The sequence below is a fragment of the Diorhabda sublineata genome, chromosome 5, assembly GCF_026230105.1.
Source record: "Diorhabda sublineata isolate icDioSubl1.1 chromosome 5, icDioSubl1.1, whole genome shotgun sequence".
Taxonomy (NCBI): Eukaryota; Metazoa; Arthropoda; class Insecta; order Coleoptera; family Chrysomelidae; genus Diorhabda; species Diorhabda sublineata.
Window position 1 is genome coordinate 18,297,668 of NC_079478.1, and position 21,092 is coordinate 18,318,759.

The following is a 21,092-nucleotide window of genomic DNA, read 5'->3' on the forward strand; positions in this document are numbered from 1 at the left end:
GTCTGCAATAGTTTATTAGTTTTCTCGTTGCTTTCATATCTGTTTTTAATTGTGTTTAAAATTAATGAAGCTATTTCCCTTTTTAGTTCTACGATGTCTTCATCAATTTCAGTTTTATCCTATTCATCTACCAATGTTTTACCTAATTCCAAAGAAATAGGTAGAATGGTAAATCCCGTTACATAATTTTCTCCAGACAGAGTTTCTGAAATGTTTTGAATTGAAGTTAGTAATTCCAGGATAACATTCAGGAGTTTCAAATCGTCAGCTTTAGTATCAGCTTTTTGTAATGTCCATTATTATAGGTTTATAAAAAATTTGTGAGAGATTTACTTCTTGTTGAACAATTATCTTAATTAAATTTAAAAGAGACCACCATCGCGTTTTCGAAAAGGAAGGAATTTTTCTTTCCTTAGTATTGCATTTTTTCTGAATTATTTTTAAACTATGTGCAAAAATATTCTGAATTTTTTTAATCTTACCTATAGTTTCGCTTACTTTTGCATTTTCAAAACATTTATTTACTGCAATATTAATTGCATGTCCAAAACAACATATATGGGCTATTCCCATATCCTTAATAGCTTTTAATACATTATTTCCGTAATCTGTGGTAAACGATGTATTTGCTCTTTCTTGAATACTCCATCGTTTAAAATAAGATTTATATTATTACATAAGTTTTCCGCAGTATGAATGATCTTCATCCATTTCCTAACAGCCCAAACAAATGTTTACTAACTGATAATTTTCGTCTACAAAATGGCACGTAAGGGCGATTTAGGACCTGTTTGCAATGGAAGTCCAGCAATCGGTGCTACAAGATATAAATTTGGTTTGTTTTAAAATGGCTTCAATAACTCAGCGCGTTTCAATGTACAAATTAGGAATTAACTTTTGTGACAATGTGTTTTTGCTGGGTAATTTATAGCTTCCATTTAAAACTTTACACATTTTTGAAACCGTCTTTTTCTACGTTATTATAAGGCATCACTTCTGTACCTACGAAAAAAGCCAAAGCCATGTCGGTTTTGGTTTGTAACTTTTTGTCATTGTAAAGCTTTTTATGGACGCTTGTTTGGAAGTTGAAGGGACTTGTTTGTATTAATGGAGGTATCTGTGATGAGATTTCCTCCTAACTGCAAAAGTGTCGGTTTCGGGTGTCGGCCGACACTTTTTTGGTCTAGCTCACATTCGGTAAATGCCTAGAGCGTAACGAACGATGAGTTCCAAAAAACGCAGTATATCCTTGTACCATTAATACAATAATAAGATGAGTAGTTTGTACTATGAAATAATATTTACCTTGATTCATCATCGCTTATTTCAGTACTCGCAGATTTATCTGTTCGATGAATATTTTGCATCTCAGCGTAAAGAAACGGATGGCTTTGCCTTCAAGTGACTCCTTAAATTTGTAGTGTTACCACATGACTTAATCCCGGACTTTTGCCGAACTCTGTATAATCCAAGATTATAGTAATTGTAATTAACTTGTTAAAAAAATAGGTGACTTACAACAATTTTAAATCAAACTGTTTTTATAAATGATCATCTGTAACAAAAACTATAATTTAATTGGTACACAAACCTGGATCCTCTTCAATGGAATTAGTAATAATCATAGTCATAATAACAAATTAGTAATTTGGTTATGTTTAGAAACTTACCTTTATTTTTTCTTTGCACACTTTAAACAATCACCCGGAAAGCACAGTGATAGGATAGGTCGAATGAAAAAAATAGACGTTATGTGAAATATCAAAACTCTTTTAAGATGTACACTGCCAAAAGTGCCAAAGCGTCATATTACAACGGTTCTAATAAAGCAAATGATCTAATATTTTTTGTCCTGTGATCCAAAAAAAATGCAGCAGCAAAACTATCTAAGCGGCACTAGGCTGCAAAGATTTCATCTTTCGCCGACACCTATATTAAATAAAATAAAAAACTTACAAAGACGCGGGCCGCTGGACACTAACATCAAAGAAAATAATGATATTTTCTATTTTTTTTAAGGTAAATGCCATTTGTAAAGAGCTTTTCAAGAATAATTTTTGTACCTAGTTAACTAAATAAGTTTAAATGTTATATACCTAATTATCAATATGTAGGTATTTGTATTTGGTTAAAGCGATTAATTAAAAGGGAGTGTGCTCTTACTTAATTTTATGTAATTGATTAATATAATCAATAATTGTGATCCATTTAATACAATGTGGGCCAAAGAGATCGAAAATTCAAACCAAATATTTCTTGATTACGGCAGCTATAAAGTTTAAAAATTAAATTGTGATATGATTCCCACGAAAATAAAACTAAACAATAGAAATATTTCTTATTATTCATTTCTCAGAGAGAGGATTTTATTCTTAATAGGTAAGTTTCTGCAAAGAAAAAAAAGTTTTGGATCCAGTATACCGTTCAGAACAGAGTATTGAGTTACAGGTTACTCGTATTAACTATGACTTATTGCGGTTGAATATGAAATAATTATTACTTACGGAACAATACCGCAATATTCGAATTGTGAATTTTACAATGATTATTATTAGTTAAATATTTTTTTATGTACAAAATTATATTTGCATAACAAAGCCACAATCATTAACCTGTTATTTTTATAATTATGAAGCAAGATTTAAAGGTGTGTATTTTGGTTGGAATATAGATGTAAAGGGAAAGTCGGTAGTTAACTATATTTTCCTTTTCGAATAAAAAGAGAAACGTAATATACTTAGAAATACTCAATAGCAATGAAGTGAAAACTAATTGTTTATCGTTTTGATCAAGTTTTTATATCTAATTTCAATAAAATCCACTTTCTACTAATTTTTATTGTTTTGGAAATACAGAGTAATGCTGAAGTAATCCAGAAAATTCATAAAATATACATCGTACATTTTTGAAATAAAATTCAAAACATATTACATAAGAACAAACTGAAAGAATTAATAAAAAAGCAAATAAATTTGATTTTCAATTTATGACAAAAGAAAACATCATTAAAACTTAGAGTTAACTAGTGAGAACATTTATTTTCTGTGGAGTGCCTCAAGGCTCAGTACTAAGCAAGCCCTATTTTGTTTTTACTCTCATCTATAATTCAGTTGTAAAATATGTCTATTTGGAGACGACACTCGTTTATCTTGGAGCAACCCTGATCTTACGACACCTCATAGGACCATATCTAGTGACCTAATCACCGTTAAATCATGTTGCGATTCTATTTTCTGTCTCTCAACGTTTCTAAAACTAGTTTTATGATATAAAAATACATTGCAGCTTTTTGTATTAAAAAACAATATCACTGACGTCGTTGAATTTGTAAAATTCTTATGGCTTGTTGTGGACAATTCTTTGAAATGGGATGGGGTTACTACATATATTTTAGGTTGTTTGTAGTAAAGTTTTTAAAGAAAGAAAAACTGCACTCTTACAAAGTTAAATTTGGCATGAAATGATTCGTATAACTCTGCTGATGATCGAAAACCCTATAGATAAGGTCTATCACCGTTTTGGGCTATGAAAGTTTTTACTGAAGTCGTCGAACAAGACTTACCTAATTACCTTCATTAGAACGAAAAATCTGAATCTCAAATCCATCAAACTAAACAGGGGATCCATTGAGTGAAAAATATCCAAAACTTAACCTAGAAATAAACTCTTCTGGAACAAACATGAACAGGAGATAACCATTGAAGCCACAAATGCCCTGATGGTGTGTAGAAGCTTTGCAGGGAAGAATTAGGGATGTTACTCAAACATCTTGCCTAGATTTGGTTTGAATACCACAAAAGTCAATCTATCAAAGATACTGGCTTGCATATGTACACCCAGCTCTATCTCTCCATATTCTAGAGCACTATTCAGACCAATGAAATCACTATCCTTGTGAAAAAATCGCAAGACCACAGTCTTGCATGCTCGGTCTTGACCTTGCGTAAGTCTGAAACTGGTTTTGGTCTTCCTTTTTATGCAAGACTAAGAACAATTTAATTCTTTACTTAATAACGTTTTGACTTCTTAGACTCTTATATGTTTTCGTGATGATTTATCCTGATTTTATATCATTTGTGAAAGAAATTTTTTTCAAATTAACCGGTTTCGACCTGTTTCGCTCTTTATCAAAATATGATTGGACATTGACAATTTGTATAATTATATTAATCAATACATCACCTACTACTTGAATATCAAAATCAAAATACATATCTATTTTAAAAGAAAAATTAATGTTTTCTTTGTTGTTACATTTCAAAAATATGTAATAGCCATTAATTAAATTATTCGTAGTTGCATTAAAATTTATTAATAGAGCTATACTTTTCTCGTTCTTATGTGTGTGAACTATTTCTAAAAATACCGTTTCGTGTATTCGATTCCATTTTAAGAATTTTTTAATCTTTTTAATTCAATATTTTTTTTTATATTACATGGTTTGTTAATGCAGTTTTATTTATTTTACCGTATTGATGACCTTTTAATCTATTTTCTTAAAACTGAGATGTCTGTCCTATGTGTCCCAGTGTCGCAATTATTGCCAGATACTTGATATGTAATATTATTTCTTTTGGTTTTGGGTTTTTTTATATTTTAGTTTAGTGGATAATGTATTGTGTCCTTTATGATTTATACTAAAATCATATTTTTTATTGAAATAATTCGATGGTTGTTGGGAGAGTCCTTGTACATATGGTAATGCAAAATGTTTTATGTTTTGATGTTTAGTTTCTGTTTTGGTTTTTAATTGATTGTAGAGTCTACTATCCTTTTTGTTTAATATGTTATTTATAACTTTTTCTGGATTATTTTCTATTAATACAGTTTTTGCTTTTTGTAGCAAATCTTTGTTTCTGAGTTTTTGGGGGAGAGAGTCATGGCATTATTGGAACACCCTATATAAGTACCGTATATTATATAATCTGTTTAACATATTATTAATTAACTAAAATACTGTTGATTTACAATTTATCTGGCAGGTATTACATACTGATAACGGCTTGTATCTGTGAGCTAAAGATAACCTTGGATTGAAAGTTCCCCTGCTAATGGTTGACTAATATTGAACATTCGTCCTGTTAGGTATCGTTAATATTGACATAGATGAGCGTTACTTAATACAGTACGGGTCCATATATGTATATGTATCCAGCTGTTTTTATTCAATGCATTTCTCATTTGGTTATCATGATAATGTTGAGACAATTCGTTGCTATGGCAGGGATAAATTGTAGATTGAGAATGTATTATGATTAACACACGAATATGAATTTTTCTTTTTTTTCATAGTCTAAACAGGAATTAATCTCCATCTAAACTGAAATATCAGAGTATGTCACTACATATTACAAAAATTCAGTTTGCTTCGTTATTGATATCCGCCGAACAACATTGACGGATCAGAAAAAATCTGGGATGTTGCGATTGTTGTTTACTAGACAGTAAATTTAAATTCATTTGTGGTCCAAGAATATTTGAAGCAATAGCAAAAACTGACAATTGTGACAGTTAGACATTAAAAGCTCATTTACAAGGATTGTCTTCTTTCGAATTTAGCTTGCAAACTTCCAAACAATAGTTGTCTTATCCCTATTCAAAATTGGCGTTTACGTATGTTTCGTCTTATGAAAAATCATTATCCTGAGGTTAGGAAATGGAAAAAAGTCGCTGGGAGCTACATGAGTATGATGATGAAGTTTAAAAGGATTTACGATGTTACTCTCTCACTGGAACGTCTAAGAAATTTTTTTTAACCTGACCTGGATACTAAGAGACCTCGACTGTCATCAAGTGATTTCAAATTGCGGTTTCTCGGTATATCTATAGGTATTGCCCGCTTTCACAAAAGGCTGGTTATATAGCCCTCTACCATCTACATATTTGACAAAGTTAATATGCTTAGTGAATTATCTAGAGCCATGACTAATAGTACTTAATGCTCTTGCCAATATAAAACTATTAATGGAAAAATAAACGAGTTTAGAATGTTTATTGCTATAATAATGATAAATATAAATACAATCGCATATATTACGTTACCTTGATTTAATAAAATGTTTTGTACCGGGAGTTTCACTATCAATTGAACCCTTGTTAAACTTTGTAACAAATAGAGATAAATTACAAGTTTTTTATAGAATTTGCATGGATTCAACTTATTTATGTTGTTATGAACTCGTATACTGTTACTCTTTCTTCTTCTATCCCTATCCATCTATTTTTCTGTAGTTTATACCAAAAAAGGGCTAAGGTTCTACTTTAGCGAATCTGACAGCTATTCTTTCCCTTCCATACTGGTGTGTCTTGGTATCCATGGAATTTCTGCTCATTTCTCCCACTTGCTAAACCTTCTTGGTTTTTCGTCCTGAGGATGACCCAGTTTTTGTCATGTTTAAGGACGGTTTTTTCGTGTTAATTCTTTCTCTGAACATTCCAAGTGATGTTTCTTCCGCCACGCTTTTCAATAATATATGGAAAAGTGGGAGACTTAGAATCACTTTTAGAGCAGCTGTTGGTCACGATCTCATGGTCCTTGTTGCACATATGTAAACCAGTTTTTGTGGTTTCAGGAGATTGTTTCTCGTGGTGTTTTTTGATCTATTTATACGTTTAGGTTTTTGTGACCTGTTGCTATGAAGACAACGACTAAGAAAGCATTTTTGTTTGTTTGCGGCAAATTAGAAATTTCTAGGAAACTAATATTCTAGAATGTGATGATAGTATATAAAAACAGTCTTTAGCAGCCGGAGAGTTAGTAAACAATTTGATGTCACAGTGACAAGTAGACTAAACTGTTTATTCAAATAATTATATATTAGTGTATAGATTAGTATGTTAATGTTAGTGAATAGTTAGTGTATACATGAATGACATAAGTAAGAAAACCGCTTACATAAATGAGAGGAACATCGAAATATATAGGATAATAACATTAGAATTTCTTCAAATGTATATTTGTCTATTTTTTGGTAGATCTTTCTCTCCTTTTTTACCTTGCTAATTTCGAGCTCTCATAAAATGTTCAGAACAATTACAAGAAGCTGAATTCTACAACCCTTTAAAGTCCAGAACCATCTTTAAAGAAATCTCGAATGGCAAGTGGAGATTAATACATCATTTTAAAGTTGCTGTCGTTGGGTATGCAACCATGTTATTGTTTTATTTGAACAATTTACTTTTGAAATTTTTCCGCAATCATTGGGGGTTTAAAAGTTGTTAATCGTGAACATGCTCGTTTGTTTTCATCTATACTTTGTTGTTTTTAGTTTTTGAAATGAAATATTTTTATTGAAGGTGAAATTAGTCATACCTGTTCCATTACAATAAATCTGTCATTATTGAAATCCCAATTTTCAAAATGGTTTATTGTACACTTTTTTACTATAGTAAGTAGAACAGTGGTGCATCACAATGTCCGATTAAAACCTGCATAAATGGAGCGTTTGATATGTTCTGTAATAAATGAAGTTGCCTCGTTAACATGGAATAATCACGTTCGAAAAAAGAAATACTATAGTGACAGTTTCCATGAAACATAAACATAATTTATCGAATATTAAACGTAGCATACTGTAATACGTAAACTACCTCACAATGGATTCTGGGACCACCGGAGGGGAGGGAAATAAAATAGCTGATAAGTTCGATAAGCGGGGGCAGACAAGCCCTTCATTGGACCTGAACCCTTCTATGGTATCACCTACAGAACAATGAAAAAAGAACTGGAAAAGAAGGTAGATAGGAGCAAAACCAATTATTGGGACAACCTGATACAGGCAAAGATCCTTCTGGGAAACTATAACCAGAGAAGATCAGCTGAATTTATCAACCTAAGTAAGAACAATCCACGAATACTAATAGGAGTCCTATCAGAGCACTGTCGTCTCAACGAACACCTGAAGACGCTAGACTAAGCAGATAATGCTGCATGCATATTTATTGACTTTACTCCTTTACTTTAAAAGACGAAGGTCTCTGTTAACTACAGCTATCCCATATTATAGACATTTTAAATGTAGTGGGACTAACAGATCAGGATGTAAACACTGGGTTCCCCGGTATGGTAGCAAGAAGGGGAACACAATTGATCTTTTGGGTCGCAGTGTATATGATACCCCAATATTCATATTAACCAACAAGAATTACAAATCAGTCATTTTACAGTTTTTTTTCACTCAATTTATCAATATGAAATATTTTTTTTATATATTTCACTACATGTTATTTAAGTTGTTCGGTGTGCTAGTATTTACGAAAGATTGCAAACTAGATCAAAATCAATCCGAATAAAAATTATATGAAATATGTTCATAAACGTGTTGTAATAATTTATTATACAACCAAGCAATAAAATATTTACGTAGCAATCTAGCGATGCATATCTGAATCCAGGTCAACCAAATCTAGAAAAATATTTCTCTATCTGTGTTAATTAAACAGGCAAATATTTATTATATTCAAAACAATGCAAATAATCAGCATAAACGCAAATCAAAGTTTCACAAAATGATAATATTATGTGTACAAATATGAAAATTCCACTGTTTTCTACAATTGCCTGTCTAGTCTTTTTATTTTTCTGTTATTAAGTAGTTTAAAACCTATTAGAGAAGATCAACAAATAATCCATAACCATCAATTCGGTTTTCCGTAAGCAACATAGCACGATAAAGCTAATCCATAGAGTGGTAGAAAATATAAGTTTTTGAATAAAAAACCTTTGTATCATCAGCCGTTCTAGCCGTTCGGCCAAACCTTTATTAAGGTTTGACAAAAATTGTTGTTATACAAAATCATGAATAAACTTCCATGTCACTTTTACTTAATATTAAATTTATATTTGGAGGATAGACATACGGGATTAGACCCAATCAACTCCTAACTATTCTTTGCGGCGATGGATTGTGCGCACGCCGTCCAGCGGAAGAAAGGAAAAACAAACACGTTGAGTAAAAGGGAAAAAGACAGAACGCTTCTTAAAGGCGAAAATTCGCTATTGCTTTATTTAAAAACCTTGTATTTTTGGCTAAATCTTTGTCTCTTATATATTTACGCACCGGTTTCTAGAACAACGAAAAGGTGGTTACAATCTTGGTGTGAATTGTATCACGAATGTAGTTTTCAAACCGCATCGAAGGATTTACAAGAGAGCTTAAATAAAATTCAAATCTGGATGAATAATTGGAAATTCAAGTCTAACGTAAATAAGTTAACTCAGGTAACATTCACTTTACTCAAAAAGAAACACTCATATTGGCTTATGGGATTCAACTCTGCGGTACTGCAAGTAACTCCATCTTTGAAATCCTCCAATAGTTTCAGAACGAAGCCCTTAGAACTATTGTGAACACCCTGTGAGAGAAAACATTGAGGTACGTCGCCTTAAATGATTCAAACCCAACGAGCTTGTAAATAGATTTAGTTAAAATATAAAAACTGTCAGTTATAAATTATTGTCCATGTCACAAAACGTTATTTAAGATAGTGTAAAAGGAAAATCTTTATTGGAAGTTACTTTCCCATTGCCATCTTTAATTAATATAGCCAGTACTTATTGTCCTATTAAGACAGATTGTATGTTACATAGGGTTAGAAAAAAAATTCTGCCCATTCTATTCATTCTTCTGGACGTTATGGAAACGGGGATTGTGCAAAAAAGGGATTTCGTATACTGGGATAGTAATTATACCTCAGTGTATCAGTGCAAATGTTCTAAAAACACACAGTGATTAGCCAAATTATGCAATCTTATTGTTTATCTGTCAATTAGCATTTAATGGAAGACGATAGTCTAGCCATTTAGACACCACACCCTAATTTGTTTCGGCTGTGGGAAGAGACATGGTTATTTAATTCAAACTAGTGCCTCTAATGGGTTTGTCACGAATCTTAGGTAATAAATTTCATTGTATAATAAAATCAACAATGACCGTCAAGAATCAATCTAAATCGGAGAAAGCTTGTCTTATAGGAACGTCGATAATTATCGCCTAAAAAAAAACAGAGAAAGTAATTAGTTGTGTAATATGCTGTGCCAAATCTACTCTCTCCTCATTTTATCTTCTCTACGTTATAGTAAGAGATGACATCACAGGACGATTCTCTATAGCCAATTTTGTTGTTTCATACTACATTCTCCATTTATTTTACTATTAAAATGGTTTAAGCTCGAATAAGAATAATCAATGTCAATGTGTCAAAAGTCTGATCAAATCGTATCTGTGTTATGAATAATATTTTTTGCGATTATCTCGGTTCCTATTATTATTAACAGCTATTATAAAGATTATAGAGTTTGTAATTTCCAACCATTTTTGTTAAAAAAAAATTTGTCATTCGCCCAAGTTCTCAAGATACAGGACAATTGTATTTTACATTTTCTATATTTTCAATCAATTCAGCTTTGTGTTATATTATATACTTATTATACAGTGTGCTTGTAAAATTTTTTCATCTCTTTCAATTCAGATCACGTTATGTTGTTTTTATCTTGAAACATTTTCTGGCCCAGCTTCATAGTCTATTTTTATTAATGAGAGAGTAATAAAATGATGAAGCATTCATAATCCATAGGCGTATCACTTCATTTAGTAGACAATTGAAATATTCTTAACCTCCAGTATTTTCACAAGAATTAATACAATTCAAAACCACCGAAAATCTTAATTAATTATTTCCCATTATTATTTATATTGTCGTGTTGTATGGATGACGGATGAAGCTACATTTACCCGTGATGACATTAATAATACTCGTAACTATCATGTATGGTCGGACGAAAATTCCCACGCAACAGCCGAAATCAATTTGTGGTGTGGTATGGTTGACAGTTATTTAATCGGCCCTTTCATTTTGGAGAATCGTCTCACAGGAGACAACTTCCTAAATTTTTTACAAAATGAATTACAAGGCCTACTAGAGGATGTTCCTGCAAATATTAGAATGCAAATGTACTATCAGCACGATGGAGCTCCTGCACATGTCACTCGTCAGGTCAAGCAACATTTGGACGAACGTTTTCCAGGGCGTTGGGTTAGTCGTGGAGGTCGCATTATTTGGCCTGCAAGATCTCCAGACCTCACACCGCTAGATGTTTGTTTATGGGGATGGATGAGAAATGAAGTCTACAAAATAAAAGTGAACACACGGGATGAACTAATTAGATGAATTTAGAATACTGCAGCACATATTAAAGAAAAAAGAAATGATTCAATTGGGAGAGCCACAAACGATCTTCGTAGACGAAGCAGAAAATGTTTAGAATAGGCGGAATTTCAGCATCTTCTGGGCACTGTAATACGCCTTGTTTCTAGATTTCCCTCTTTCCTGTATCTCCAATGCAGTCTTGTTGTTTTCAGTTTTGAGAAAGCCAAGATATTTGATGTTGTCAACACGCTCGAAGGTGTAGTTACCTACCGTAAACGCTGCCGTGTCTGCGTGGTCTCGGCAGCGCGACTTGAGCTTCATTCACATTGCTCGATTGGATTCTGATTGAATGTTCGGGTGTTCTCTAAAGTTCTATTTCCCTTCTGCGCAGCCCACCTTCTGTCTTAATCAGCTGAGTAGGGTTTCTCCCGAGTTGGTCTGCAGCCCCCTAAATATTATTGCCAAGTTCAGGTTGAACAGAATACAAGAAAGAGTATTCCCTTGTTTCAAACCTCTTCTGAAGTTGAATCGGCGTGATGTTGAGCTGGCTACCTTCGCCTTACAGTTGTTGTTGTGTAACGTTTTCACTGCTCACAGCTGGCGTTACTTTTGTTGTTATAAACATTATACGAAATAAACCTACCAACTTCTTTTTGGAAATAATTTTCTTTAGAAGATATTTTGTCATTTTATCTTTGAGTAGAAATATTTACGTATTATATTTCATACCTCTTTTGTAGTTTTGTACATACTTGTTGGTGACATACTGGGTTTCTGGAATTTAAGTTATTTAGCACAGTTTAATTTGTCCTTTTGCTGAACAAAGTTAAGTCTTGGTCTACAGGACGCAAGCATTATTCGAAATTTGCTATACGTGGTATAACTGGTTGCAGAATTATGTTGTTTGTCCAAGCCAAGCCAATTTGCTTTCTCTTGGAAGGTTCGAGCAACATCTAGTTAACTGTTCTCGAATTAACTTATTCGTGCAGTATTTTGTAAATTTTGCGGATATTGATTTTTGGTTGTTCAGTCAATTGAAAGGTTGTTTTAATGAGTGATTTGTTAGCTGGTGTTTTGAAATTGAGCTATTGTTGCACTTGGCTAGATTGTCGTCATGACGTGTGACCCGATTTTTCTCAAGAAGTCTGCTGCTAACTTCATTCATATTTTCCTTTTGACTGTCAACTTTCATTATGGATTTGATTATAAATTTTTAAATTTGGCTCCAAATTTATATTTGCAGAAGTCGAGATATATCTGACTGAGAATTTGACAATTGGAGAGTTACCTTGTTCTTTTGGTCAGCGTCCGTGGTAGCGTGAAGATTAATTTCTCCAGAGATTTTTGAAAAGCGGGACTTAGCCAGCCTAAAGGAGCCTTCTGCCGATTTCAAAAAATACTGGAATATAAAATTATTAATTGACTTCTAATAAGAAGTATATATAAGTTCCCTTCGTTAAAAAAGAAAGTAAAATCTTTTTTGGAAAAGTTCTAATTACTGTCTTATGAATTAGGTTAGGCTCGAAATATTATAGACTATCTTTTTTATTGCATTCAGGAAATGTTAAAAAATTGAGTTATAAATTATTTTTTTAGTAGTCTATAAATTAGCGAAATTTTTCACAGATTTCACATTTTTCTTTTAATTTAGGGACCTAGTTTTGGACATAGGACCTTTATTGGGGTTTAAAACTTAGACGACCTTAATTTGGATTTAACGTCAAACTTTTACTCGTGGAACTACCTAGTCCGGGACAATTAACTGAATGAACTTCTTTAATTCCTAACCTCATTCCACGGATATGGTTCTATTTGTAATTTCCTGACAAGTAGGGAGCCTTATGTGTTGCTAAAGGTCAGATCCACTCATATTAGTTCTTTTTGTTGTAAAATTCACTTTATTATTTTCTGTAAACCAACAAACTCATGAGTTTTGCGGGTAATTTTTTTTTAACCTGGGTTTTTGTAATTTCAAACTTCAAATATTGATCATTGTATTTTATTTTCAACAAGCAGCTTTATTCCTAAAGATTCCTCAACCTATTTGTATACCTTTCTCAGATTAGGTTAAAAAATTGAGTGGAGCCCTATTGGGAAATTGAAAGCATACAAAATTTTTATGTCTCTTGAACACAACAAAATCTTGCAACGAACCCCGACAACACACATTAATATGATGAGCTTAGTCGGAGCCCAAAATGTGACCTTTTAGGTTACAGTTGCGTGGGGTCATGACCACCAAACTTCTTTTTACGCTGTAGTAAGGCATTCTATGAAGAGTTGATGCACTTTTATTTTGTATTCGTAGCACTTCTCAAGGATACAGCGGAAGGTAAACATGTGATCTGTCGATGCTCTTCCTCTTCTGACACCACATTGGTAGTCTCCAATCACTTGCCCTGCGTACAACTCCAGCCTTCATCTAGTAAACGCTTCATTTTTCCATAAGGTACCTGTGAGCTGTGTCATACTGGTTATACAGGTATAAGGATTTAGACTTTTATTTTTAAACAACCTTACGTTAATATCAAAATCAGTTCTGGGGAAGATCTAATATTTGTTCGAACCATTCTTTAAAAACATAAGCATTCATGTAGACTAGCTTTTTCGTATACAATAGAACTGAAACTCCTAGTTTACTAATTTGTGGGAAAAGAGTTTTCTTTGAATTTATCTAGAAAAAAGTAGTATTGTCAAAAAGCTGTGGACCAAAGTCTTTATATTATATGTGGTGATGGAACGCGAAGACAAAGTATATATCTTATTGCATGCAAAATATCCAGAATATTTAACAAGATACTGTTACTAAGATGAAATGTTTAACATTTCATTATATTTGTAGTCGGTGTTTATCTTCAAAAGAAATTTTGAGAGATAATTATAACAAAATTTTGATCTCATATGACGGCTGTAAAGCTACTTTCATTTAAATTAAGTAGTTAAAGGCACAATTATCGTATCAGGATACCTCATAAGCAGCAGAATATTAAATCCATACTTTTTCAAGGAAAATCTTACAGCTGCATGCATTTTGAAGGGTTGATATGCTGCTTTAGCTGTTGTTTCTCAACGAAGTAGATTCAAGGATCCCTAGTGAAACAAAATGGTTTCAACAAGATGGAACTGATTGTATTATCATAGAGTATCTCAATAAAATATTTTCAGGTACAATTGAATAACCAGACATTATATTATTTTCTTTGGGAAAATTTGAAAGAATCGGAAGATCTATAAAAAACAGATTTAGAATGGAATCGTATAATATATTAGAATCCAGATACAAATTTTATCATTGGCTAGGAGCCTACGAAGTAGTAGGTAGTAGTATTTTTCTGTTACGTTAGTTTATCCTTCGGCAACCCAAGAAATGTTTGTGAAAAGAATATTTCCTCGTCCCGAATAACCATACAAGTTATAACCTTAGTTCCCCGCCAGGATACTGTTCCTCAGAAAGTGATGTTCGGCCTCAGTTAAAGTATATAAATAACTAGTACTCAGATCAGGTGAACAATTAATGTTAAATTGGACTCCAACAGCTTTTTAACGATCCACGTTAAAAATTAAAAAAGGTGGAAAAGCTGGAAACACCTTATGAATTAAATTAATAACAACAATTAAACAAATTAAAACTATCCCGGACGCGGTTATACAAATTATTGCTGGGAACAATAAAAAAGTTTTAGCAACAAATAAATCTATTGAAAATAATAATAAATTCGCTTTAACTTAAAATGGCAGTTAAATTAAAAACAATTTTATAAGAGCGGGACTTATCTATGGAAATCCGGGATGGTTACAGTCCTCAACTGCATTCCAGATGTTGGAGTTGTTGAATTTGTTGCTGGTGATGCACCTGTTGAATCCTTAGGTGTGGTTGAATCTCCCAATTTGGCAGCTATAGAACTGCGGAAAAAAAAATTAAATGAAGAAGGAGACGGGAACACCGATTGAAATTACTGTAAAAGGAACAAGCTAGATTTGAATAAAAAGGAGTTTATGTTCTAATATATGAAAAAATTAAATTTATATTTTTTTAAAATAACCCAACAGGAATCTTTACTATTCTATTCGCTCTGTTCACCAAATAAATAGAAAATACGTATTTTTGTGAGCACCATAATAAAAAAAGCAAATTTACAAAGATATTTGAAAAACTTACCAGCAAATATAAAGAAAAATATCACCATAAATTTACTAAAATTTACTTTGATCTAAATAATGGAGCATAGACAGGTAGAGGACGATTTCGAATACATTCCAAGGTTTTATTAAATATCTCGAATAGAGTAAGAGGTCGATAACAAATTAATTTCTTCAAAAATTCTTTGAATAAATAAATAAGAAGTGACTACTGCACTACAATATGTGAACAAAGGACTATTAAAAATGTTAAAGAGAAACGTAACAAGCCGAATGGCATGTTACAAAGTAAACGAACAAAAAGGGTATTGTGGCGAGCTTTTAATGACTCTATACGCGACCTACTTCTGCAAAGGAATTGAGGAAAAAAATTTAATCGCTGAAAACAAATATTACAAATAAAAAAAAAATAAAAAATCAAACTGTAATAATTTTATTTCTACCTTTCGTGTAACTCTGTATTTGAAAGTCTTATGTCACCGTATAATACATGAGACACAATAAGTGTATGACAAAACGAATTCTAAATCCGTTTTGAAGTAGTCAACATAATTATTAGTCGTTAATGTTTACCAGCTGGTTATTATTATGCGTTTTCACAATCATTTTTTAGTCATGTTGCTATTAATATCAACAAATCCTTTTGTATATTTCCCTCATTACCATTTTGTTCTCTAGCTCATTTTCATATTCACAAGGTGAATTACATGGTAATAATCATCTTGTGCATCTATAGTTTTCTTCAACTAAATGATTCAAGGGATGTCCCATTATTCTATTTTGTCATTTATCATTTCATATTACAAAATATATAGTGAGTCATTCTAATGGTTTTAACCTAGAGGACACCAATTTTACAGTGATTTTAATCTTCTATTTCCAACCCTCTAGCGACAAGGACAACCCTTGTATGAAACTTGATCAGCAAAAGGTTTTAAGTAATAAATCATTTTGAAAATATTTCCATTATCTATGCAACCTTCTTATTATCAACGATTATTTTTGCGGAAAAAATAAAAGAAAACAACAGTAATTCTGAAAAAGAAAACTATTTTTAACGAATGTACTATGTGCCTATAGCAACTTCCATGTGATGGTAAAGCTTTTTCTCACACGGTTCTAACTTTTCGATACAATTATGGTATAATTGAACGGCATTCAGTTACCTCTTCATTGTTGGAAAATTTTTGACCACCGAGCTATTTTACAAATCCTGGATCAGGTAACATGAGGTAGCAATTCAAACTTTAATTCATTAATTTTAGTCATTGCAATAACTGACGTGTGGGCTGGTGCATTGTCTTGGTGAAACAAGACTTTCTTCTTAACCAAATGTGGCTGTTTTTGCTTGATTTCTTCTCTCAAACATTGCATAATGCCGATAGTTTTTCCTTTTTCAAGATAATTAATATCCCTCTCGTATTCCAAAAACTGACGCCATAACTTTGCCTGCAGATGGAACGGTCTTTGTCTTCTTTGTAGTTGGTTCTCCCTTTTCAGTCCATTGCTTTGGTTGTTTTTTTGTTTCGGGTGTGGAGTGATAGGCGTACGTTTTATCCATGGATGGAAACATCTTCACGACGCTGTTTTTGTTCTATTGTTATTGTAAATGCGGCACCCATCTTACGCACAACTTTCTCATGTCCAAATTTTCAGTTCATATGCGATGTACCACACTATTTGAAATGCCTACTATGTTTGCTAGTTCGCTAACTTTCATTCGACGATCATCCAGTATCTCTTTGTGGATCTTCTTCAACATTTCTAGAGTCGTCACCTTATTTGATCGACTTCTGCGATGTTAGTCATTGCAGGCCTCGTTAATAAAGAAGGAGCAGTCTCACCCAGAGTAGAATCTAGTTCAGCTTTTATAACAACCGAAAAAAAATTGTGGGGAAACATCTCTAATTTGATATTCATGGTGTAACTGATCTATTATCAATGTCAAGTAATATTTTGTTAAAGACCACAAAAGCCCGAAATTTTTCGTTTCGGCACATCTACAGCCATACAGGAATTAAATACAAAAACTTGAGTTCGCTATATACATGATAAATGATAGTTTTTAATCACAAACGGGTAGGATGAATTTATGCACTAACCACTCACTAACATATACACGCTCAACTATTTACTGATTTTCAATTTGTATACACTTTTGTACTCACTTGTCACTGCCCCGTATTCACTATGTCACAATTGTTGACTAACTACGGCTGAAAGACACTCCCTTTATATATTCAAAAGAAAATTCTAGATCCTTCGAATTCTGGAAGTCTCTGGTTTGCCGTAAACAAACAATAGATCTTCTTGTTTCAAAAACTAAAGTAGAAAGTCACAAAAAATACAAATAAATACCTCCAAACTTATGCTTCCATAATCTATAATCAATCTATATAAATGTGCAAGTTCGAGTAGACAATTCAATAGAATAATATTATTCAATACTTATGTGATAATGCATTATTTTTACAAAAATGGTTGGAGGCAGCGTTCAGGGATTAATCAAATATTATTTTTTACGCCAAAAAACAATTTTAACAACTGGCGAAAAGTTACATAAATATTATTCCGAAAGTCCTCTGTTCCAATCATATCCTATTTTTGCAAAATGTGTTACGATTTATCACCTCATCTGCCATATTCATTTGATCTGACTCCCGCCGATTATTTGTAGTGAAAAGTTGCTCTTCCTGCAAACTGTTCTCGAAGCTTGAAGAGTAGTTGTTGACTTTATTTGAAAATTTGGAGATTGATTAAAAAAATTTAAGTAAAGTGAACACGAAACTCCTACTAACATATCTTAAGTAACTATAGTTGACTTCCATTTCATTATTTTAACCTAATTAACTTGTTACAGTTACTGTGACTAATCTCATATTTTATTTTCAGATTTCTCAGCGCCTATTATTCCTTATAACGGTAAGTACTACTCACGCAAATAGTTAGAAGAGACGCAATTACATGTTTATAAATAAAAAAATATTCCTCAAGTATATCTACAAAAGATTGTTATTGATGTGTTTAGAATTGCGTACTACAATCACACAAAGACACTTACGTAAGTACCACTCGAAACATTGAGAGAACAAAATAGCCACAAGATCGATTACAAGATTTATTATAATAGTTTGTATACACATATGGACGTGTTTTTAATTATCTGATTACTTTTCATAAACATTAAGAACTTTTCTAAAAAACTTTTTTCGTCTACTGAGTTGAAATGGAAACGGAAATTCACTTACTATTTTTATTCGATAGTATCACATTTTTGACGTCAAAATTATGTACTTCATATTATAATAATGTATCAGTGATAATAATGATGTTGACTTGAAATTATTTATAGATATACCAGGTTTGTTGAAAAATATCAAGCCTATTTTTGTATTGGCGATTTAGGAATCTTTGCTATTGCAGTGAATTGCATTTATTACATTTCTGCAGCGACCAGTTATGTATAAAGACATTAAATATCATATCCTTGATTTTTTTTATTATACAAATTAAGCTAGATCCTTTTTCTTAGTGAAACAATAAGTAAATGCTAGATGTAGAAAAATGACTCTTGGAGCAGAATCCAGTGGTTTCCCCCTAAATATCTAGTTCATGTACCCACTTGAAAGCTAGAATTAAATAACTCAATTCACAAACTTGCTTTTTTAAAAACAATTTATTTAGCAAACTGAGAATTTAATAATTTAAAGTTACAAATAGTTACCACAGTTACACTAATCTGACTAACGTACTAGACGAATATCAAATTAAATGAACTAAAAATTTATAAAGTTATATAGTTAAAATATAGTTATAAATAAATAAAGTTATAAATGGTTACATCAATCTGACTAACGTACTAGACGAATATCAGTTGAATGAACAAAATATTAGTTTCACAGGCTTCTTTATATATTAGTTCTTATCTTATACCATAATAATTATGAAATTAGATAAATATATTTATGGTTCATTATCGTCACATTAATAATAATTAACTGAAGACGATACTTCAATGGGGTTGAAATGGAAACTATAAAAAACAGACTAAACATATTCAAAATTTGTAGCAAAATAAGTTAAAGAGGTTAGAGTTCATAATAATAAATAAGTAATTGATGATGCTCTTTATAAATGATTTATAAAATTTATAAATGATTGAGTGCCTTCGATGAAAAATTTCCTCATTACCCGATTCATTTTCCTTATGAGTATAATTTTTTGACCTCTTTAGGCTGGCAAAACGAAGACAGTGAAGATAATATGTAAAATTAAGGTGACAGTGTTGCAGATCCTGATTATCGAAATGAGGATAATATGAAACAAGGGCAGTTTTCTGGCGATAAACATAAAGATAATGAAGTGGATTTTGAACAGATCAGTCATAGCTTAGAAGATAAACAAGATGATCCGTCTCTATCTACTTCGGCTGCCCTAATTGGTTTGTAACAAACTCAATCTGTGGTACAACTTGCAAAGCCACAAATACCCTATCTGCGATGGAATATGAAAAGTCTTGTTTTTGCCTAGCGATCATCCGGATTTCAGCAAAATATTCAAAACAGTTTAACAAAAATTAAACCAATAACTTGAAAAGATATAAACCGAAAAATACTCTCAAATGGGGTTATAAGATTTATTTTCTCAGTGGAGTATCTGGACTTACTTATAAAATTGAACTCTAAACCTCGTAAATACCTCGTAACTACAAGAATACTTGTCAAAAACGGTAAAGTGAGTCTTGGTACAATATAGAATTTCAGATTACAAAAATTTTGAAAAAGACAAAGGCTTTTCTGTTCAGTATGTTGCTGATGTCAATGGTGTGGAAGCAACAACCGTAGCCTGGAATGATAGAAATTTAGCATCCAGTTTTGTCGAATATGTCAAAAGCACAGGTGAGGCGGTATGACTAGTATAATAGCCAAACATGTGGCGTAGACCTTATTGATAACATCATAAGGTGCCAAAAACTACGACAAAACATAGTAAAAAGTGACAGCTTAGAATATTGTACTATGGCTGCTAAGGTAAATAAATTCGGCGTATATTTCAGAAACAACTATTATCATAATGAACCTTGCTCAGACTTTTACCTACCTCGACTGGACGAATTGTGACTGGAGGACATGCGGACAGAATGAAGCACTGCACGAAGTACTATCGAAATTCTAACGGTTGCATTTCCGGGACGCCTAACCTCTTTTTTTGATGATTTGAAATAGCTGAGAAAATCTCTCGATGTCATTTCTCTATGTGGGAATTTTGAAGCCATGAGTCTAATTAAGTCTTCAAATCCCCAACGATAATACCTGTGAAAAATGCGTGAACATCCTACTAAAAGTTCTGACAAGCATGATGGAAAATTTGCTAAATAAGAATTATATTTTCATCAATTCTGACACCGATTTTATTTTTATACTAAATGAAAAACACAATTTTGATCGATTAACAGTTGACAACTTTTGTTCCACCGAATATTATAAATAATACGAGAAATTATTATCTTGGTATAAAATTTGAATGCAGAACTAAGTCTTGAATGAAGGGTGAACAGGAAATACGTGAATAGCATGTATATAAATTCATTGTAACTATCAAACGGTCAAGATAACTTGTCTAATTTATATTGAGCACGAATCGTTTTGAACAAACGTCAATTATGTGTAGTTATGCTTTAAGAATAGTAACTATTGTAGTGATTTGTTGCATTTAACATAACTCTACATCCTAAGCCATTACCTCTGAATATATATACACGTTAGCAAAAAAAAATCGATTCAAACCGCCCACTCATGCAACAA

At 32.1% G+C, this 21,092-nt stretch overlaps 1 protein-coding gene across 1 annotated transcript in view; it reads left to right on the top strand.

Moving 5' to 3' along the window:
* Nucleotides 1–21,092, top strand: part of LOC130443940 (putative autophagy-related protein 11) — a 129,380-nt gene that overhangs the window by 9,169 nt on the left and 99,119 nt on the right. The window contains exon 2 of the mRNA XM_056778845.1: nucleotides 18,181–18,210. The gene's annotated coding sequence lies outside the window, so the exon portion shown is untranslated. The remainder of the gene's footprint in view (nucleotides 1–18,180; nucleotides 18,211–21,092) is intronic.